At 38.3% G+C, this 5,760-nt stretch overlaps 1 protein-coding gene across 1 annotated transcript in view; it reads left to right on the top strand.

The window, feature by feature from the left end:
* The first annotated feature begins 1,662 nt into the window (after positions 1 to 1,662).
* Positions 1,663 to 5,760, top strand: part of lrrk1 (leucine-rich repeat kinase 1) — a 113,109-nt gene continuing 109,011 nt past the window's right edge. The window contains exon 1 of the mRNA XM_027281404.1: positions 1,663 to 1,832. The gene's annotated coding sequence lies outside the window, so the exon portion shown is untranslated. The remainder of the gene's footprint in view (positions 1,833 to 5,760) is intronic.

Raw genomic sequence — 5,760 nt, 5'->3', positions numbered from 1 at the left:
TTGATAACGAGCTAATTTCGTTTGTTTTCTTGAGTTTACATTATTTATGTCATTATGTTGTAATAATAAATGTTGACCATGATAACATACTGACTTAATTTTATGGACATCTCAAGATAATGAAACTTTGTTTTCCCGAGATAATGCCATAATTATGTCAAGCTCTCAAGAAAACAGAATAGTTTAGTATATAAAATCATTCAAATTACAACATTCTCCTGTTCCTCTGACATTGCTACACTGAATGATGTTTCTTTCAAGTATTATAAATTATATACTAGACTATCCTTTTGTTTTTTTCAAGATCTCGTATTAATGAAACCTTGAATATATAGTTTAATATTGCTGCAACGAGATTGTGAGTGGACTGACTCGTCACTCAGTCACTTTAGCTATAGCATCCACACGTTACACAAGATGCCGTGAAGTCTGACGTCAGTCAAGTTTCATTCAATATATTCAAAGTTTCATTCCATATATTCAAAGTTTCATTCAATATATTCAAAGTTTCATTCAATATATTCAGACTTGATTCAATATATTCAAGGTTTCATTTAATAGATTCAGACTTGATTCAATATATTCAAGGTTTCATTCAATATATTCAAAGTTTCATTCCATATATTCAAGGTTTCATTCAATATATTCAAGGTTTCATTCCATATATTCAAGATTTCATTCAATATATTCAAGGTTTCATTCCATATATTCAAGATTTCATTCAATATATTCAAGGTTTCGTTCAATATATTCAGACTTCATTCAATATATTCAAGGTTTAATTTAATAGATTCAGACTTGATTCAATATATTCAAGGTTTAATTGAATAGATTCAGACTTGATTCAATATATTCAAGGTTTCATTCAATATATTCAAAGTTTCATTCCATATATTCAAGGTTTCATTCAATATATTCAAGGTTTCATTCCATATATTCAAGATTTCATTCAATATATTCAAGGTTTCATTCCATATATTCAAGATTTCATTCAATATATTCAAGGTTTCGTTCAATATATTCAGACTTCATTCAATATATTCAAGGTTTAATTTAATAGATTCAGACTTGATTCAATATATTCAAGGTTTCATTTAATAGATTCAGACTTGATTCAATATATTCAAGGTTTTATTTAATAGATTCAGACTTGATTCAATATATTCAAGGTTTCGTTCAATATATCCAGACTTGATTCAATATATTCAAGGTTTCATTCAATATATTCAAAGTTTCATTCCATATATTCAAGGTTTCATTCAATATATTCAAGGTTTTATTCCACATATTCAAGATTTCATTCAATATATTCAAGGTTTCGTTCAATATATTCAGACTTCATTCAATATATTCAAGGTTTAATTTAATAGATTCAGACTTGATTCAATATATTCAAGGTTTAATTTAATAGATTCAGACTTCATTCAATATATTCAAGGTTTCATTCAATATATTCAGACTTCATTTAATATATTCAAGGTTTCATTCAATATATTTAGACTTCATTCAATATATTCAAGGTTCACTCCATATATATGTCTATGGCAGCGACCCGGTTTTATTTTGAAAATTCTATCTGGATGTGCAGTGAGTGATTGGGTGTTATTTTGAAAATCTTTTACCGGAAGTTCTTCTGTTGTGCAGGCTGACTTGACACCGTGTGTGTGTGTGTGTGTGAGTGTGTGTGAGTGTGTGTGTGTGTTTGTATCTGGGATTGGAAAGTTTGCATCGTGGAATCAGGAAGTCCAGAAAGACGTCCGTGTCAAACAGTGATCCGTGAAAACAAGCCGTGAAACGGTCTCGTGATGCCCGCTGGACGCGTCTGCCATGCGGTGAGTGCGCAAACAGAAACGCAATGTTTGATGTGTGCGGGTTTTTTATCCAGAGCGCAACAAGTGCTCATCTGGAGCGTGACGTTGTCATTCGAGAAAAACACAAAGCGGTGTGTGTCAGTGTGTGTGTCAGTGTGTGTGTCAGTGTCCTCTACTTTAAATAACACTGTGTGATGTGTGGCAGCGTGTCCACACACACAGGAAGTTGTCTTTATTCATACTTTGTCTCAGACAGAGACACTGATTTGTCTTCGGGGTGTTTTCGGAGAGCTGCATGGCGCAGCAGAAACTCACCGACTGCAAAGACACTTTCCTCTTTCTAAAGATTATTTTTTGGGCTTTTTACGCCTCTAATGATAGGACAGCTGAAGATAGACACGCAGAAATTGACCGTCCGATGCGGGATTCGAACCAGGGGCCGGCTGCAGCGAGGACTACAGCCTCCACACCCGGGGCGGCCGCTTAACCCCAGAGATGTATAAAGTACTGGAGTAAAGGAGTGGAGTAGAAGTACAAGTGCTATATCAAAAAAACTGACTTGAGTAGAAGTTGAAGTGTTCTTTAAACACCATACTTAAGTGAAAGTACTAAAGTATTCAAAATGTTTTGTACTTAAGTATTGCAAGTAGAAGTATGTAAAAAATTGCTACTCAAGTACTGAAAGTAAAAGTACAAGTACTGTTGTTTATATTATTTCAAATATTTATTAAGGCACAACTTCTAATGTTACAGTGTTACAATGTTCATGGTAGAGTTCTCTGATTTCCCATGATCTGTGAATGCGTCTGAATGAATGTGAGAGCGAGGGGGCAGGTGAGCAGGTGAGAGCACACCTGGGTGAGTCAGGTGTATGATGTACGGCGCACGAGCGAGGTTGATGTGTGAGACCGGGACTGTTCTGTTGGTTTTTTTGGCGTGGTTACCGACAGTCACCGAGTCCTGTAACCAAACCGTTCAGCAATAAATGCAGGTTTATTGAATATCACCTCGTCATTCATCACTGACGCTACAATAGTAACGAGTAACGATTCAGCACATGAAACATGTATCGGAGTAAAAGTATTAAATTCATCAAAAATATGTACTGCAGTAAAAGTGGAAATTGGGGGAAAAAAAGTAATACTCCAAAAAAGTACAGATACTGCATTTTAGTACTTAAGTACAGTACTTAAGTAGTTCCACTTCGTTACTATACATCTCTACTTAACCCACTACGCTACCGACCACCCTGCTTTTCTTTCTTTTAAGAAAAGGGCCTATAAATTAGGGCTGTGCAGTTATTTGAATATTAATCCTGATCACCAGGAGTGATCGAGATGTTTTTCGGCTCCACGTTTGTCGGGAGCTGTCATGAAAAGGCGAAAGAAAAATCAAATGTGTGGAGGTGAAGGTGAAGAGCTCCTCCCTCGAAATGCTTCATCATTTGTTGTTCAGGAACTTCAAGAAAAGTATAATCTTCCCAGACATGACTTTTACAAATACCTGCAAATCCGGGACTTCATAAACAGGAGAACTACTCTTAATACTGATGCTACTACATCTGCAGTTGAACAATTACTCCTCCTTGGCCCGACTAAGAAATCCATTACACGTCTTTACAATGTCTTAAGCCAGACTGATGGGATAAATGTACAGGATGTTATGCAGAAGTGGCAAAGTGAACTTGGTATAGATATTGATTGGGACAAGTGGACTAAGATATGGAACCAAACAAAGAAAATATCTGTGTGTAACCGTGCCAGATTGCTGCAATTTAAGATTGTGCACCGTTTACAAATCTCTCCTAACAAAAGATCTCAGTGGGCACCTATACTCATTGTATCTGGTCATGCCCTAAAATACAAGCATTTTGGATCGATGTTTTGCAAGATTTGGAAAAAAATATTTGGTGTTGTGTTGCACATGGACCCTATTTCCTTAATCCTGGGTTACACCAGTCGGGATGCCATTGTGGATGCCAGACTGTATGATATCCTCACATATGCAGCAAGGAAGAATATCTTTTTGTCTTTGTCTTCCTGTCATTGCACTGATTGGATGATTGTGAGTTGTGAGTATGTATAGACTGTCTAGACCAATGTTATACTGAGTTTTATTGTTGTTATGTCAATTTATAAAAAAAAAAAGGAAAAAAGCTCAATAAACATATTTGACACACAAACTGATGAATGCGTGAAGGAAGAAAAACATCACCTGTTCTTGGAATATCTCTTTGAATTCCTCTTCAGTCCTTACTTACTTCTTTCTTCTCGGGAAACCATCAACAACATCGTAAGCAGCTTCTAAGATCAGATTTAGCTGCAGGAGCGAATTGCAGCAGGACGTCCCACTCTTGTTCAGATACTCTAGGAAACATGGGGGAGGCACTTCTACTTGTTTTCTTTCTCTGCAGTGCCAGTGAGTGTCTGAGAGTCTCTGTAGGATTCATAGCTATCACGAATCCTGCATGGTGTTTCGGAGAGTTACAGATGAAGGTGAAGAGTTCTTAACAAAAGTAACAAATTCTCAAAGGGGGCACTTGACTTCACACTTTGTCTGCCAGTGGGCATGTGGCATGCTCATTTTACCTTTTGGATTCTGGACTGAGAATCTTTTCTAACTGTCACTCAGGCTGGAGGCCCCATCTTAATCCTCCATCACTGCAGTGCTCCTTTATGACCATGTCGTGCACAACTAAGGATGCCTGTTCACTGTGTTCATCAACACCTTTCACATAAGTAGCCAAACTTTTATCAACTTATTTTGAGTTCTGTTGGAAAGGAGAGACACCTGTTGTTGTTGTTGTTGTTGTTGTTTTATTACATCAAGATGATGTAATCACCTGAACTTGAACCTGAGGTTTTCATCACACCCTTAAAGTTTTGTAAGTACAGTTTAATGTCGGTGTTAGAAAAGAGATAATCTCTTGCGCCTCTCTCTGACTTTAGCACTTTGTATATCATGGTCAGTGTATTCAAAGATTTTAAAGACATTCAGTCTGATCATTCTCAGCATGTGTGACTCATTACTCTAGTGGTTCACAGGTTTACCCCTACAGATACATACTGTACATGTAGTCCTGCTCTTATAGCCTTCATCATTTAGACAACCGTCAGCAGCTGAAGCGGTACACGGCATCATTCTAACCACGGCTGCTATACATACCAGTGTGCCTGAAAACTAAGCATGGGCTGGATCTGGAAACTGAAGCATGAAATCCTTTTTTAAATGGATGAGCTTTTCTGAACAGCATTGCTGTTTTTCAAAAAGTCTGACATATGTATTTAATTACTGTCCAGTATATTTCGATGCAGACAATTTTTACTACTAATAGCACATTTCGCAGATTGTACAGCCTTGTCAGAGGGACCGTATTGTGTCTTTCCTTGTGAGTTACCTCTGCTGCAGATTAGAAGTTCATTAGAGATAGCAGCCAGTCAGCATCACCTTATATTAATAATCAACAGAACAGTGACCCAAAACACACCTCCAGACTAGGGCTGCCACAAACGATTAATTTGATAGTCGTCTAATCACCGATTATTTTTTCGATTAGTCGACTAATCGGATCATGCGTAAATTGACTGTCCCGGAATGGGGCGGGTGAGTGGGCGCTGTAAACCTAATGGACGGAGCCGTGAGCCACCTTCGCCCCAGAGTCTTTCCATGCCGACCCAGAGCCGCCGCGGAGAAAATGTGCCCGCCGAGAGGATCCTCCCGCACCGTGCGGCCGTCCCTGACCCGCCGAGTTGAATCCCCCGGGCAGACTGCGCGGAAGTTGCGGAAAAATCGCGGTGATTGGTTAAAATTGCAACACCGCCCTGAATTCACGGGGATTCACTGAAGTTGCGTTGAAGTTGCAAATCGCAACATCGTGAATTCCTGGAGGGTCTGTGTTATGGTATCATTCACGGTACAGTCAGGCCTGACGCCGATTACCACTACTGCG

Source organism: Larimichthys crocea, chromosome VIII, assembly GCF_000972845.2.
Source record: "Larimichthys crocea isolate SSNF chromosome VIII, L_crocea_2.0, whole genome shotgun sequence".
Classification (NCBI taxonomy): domain Eukaryota; kingdom Metazoa; phylum Chordata; class Actinopteri; family Sciaenidae; genus Larimichthys; species Larimichthys crocea.
This window is presented reverse-complemented; position numbering and strand designations above follow the sequence as displayed.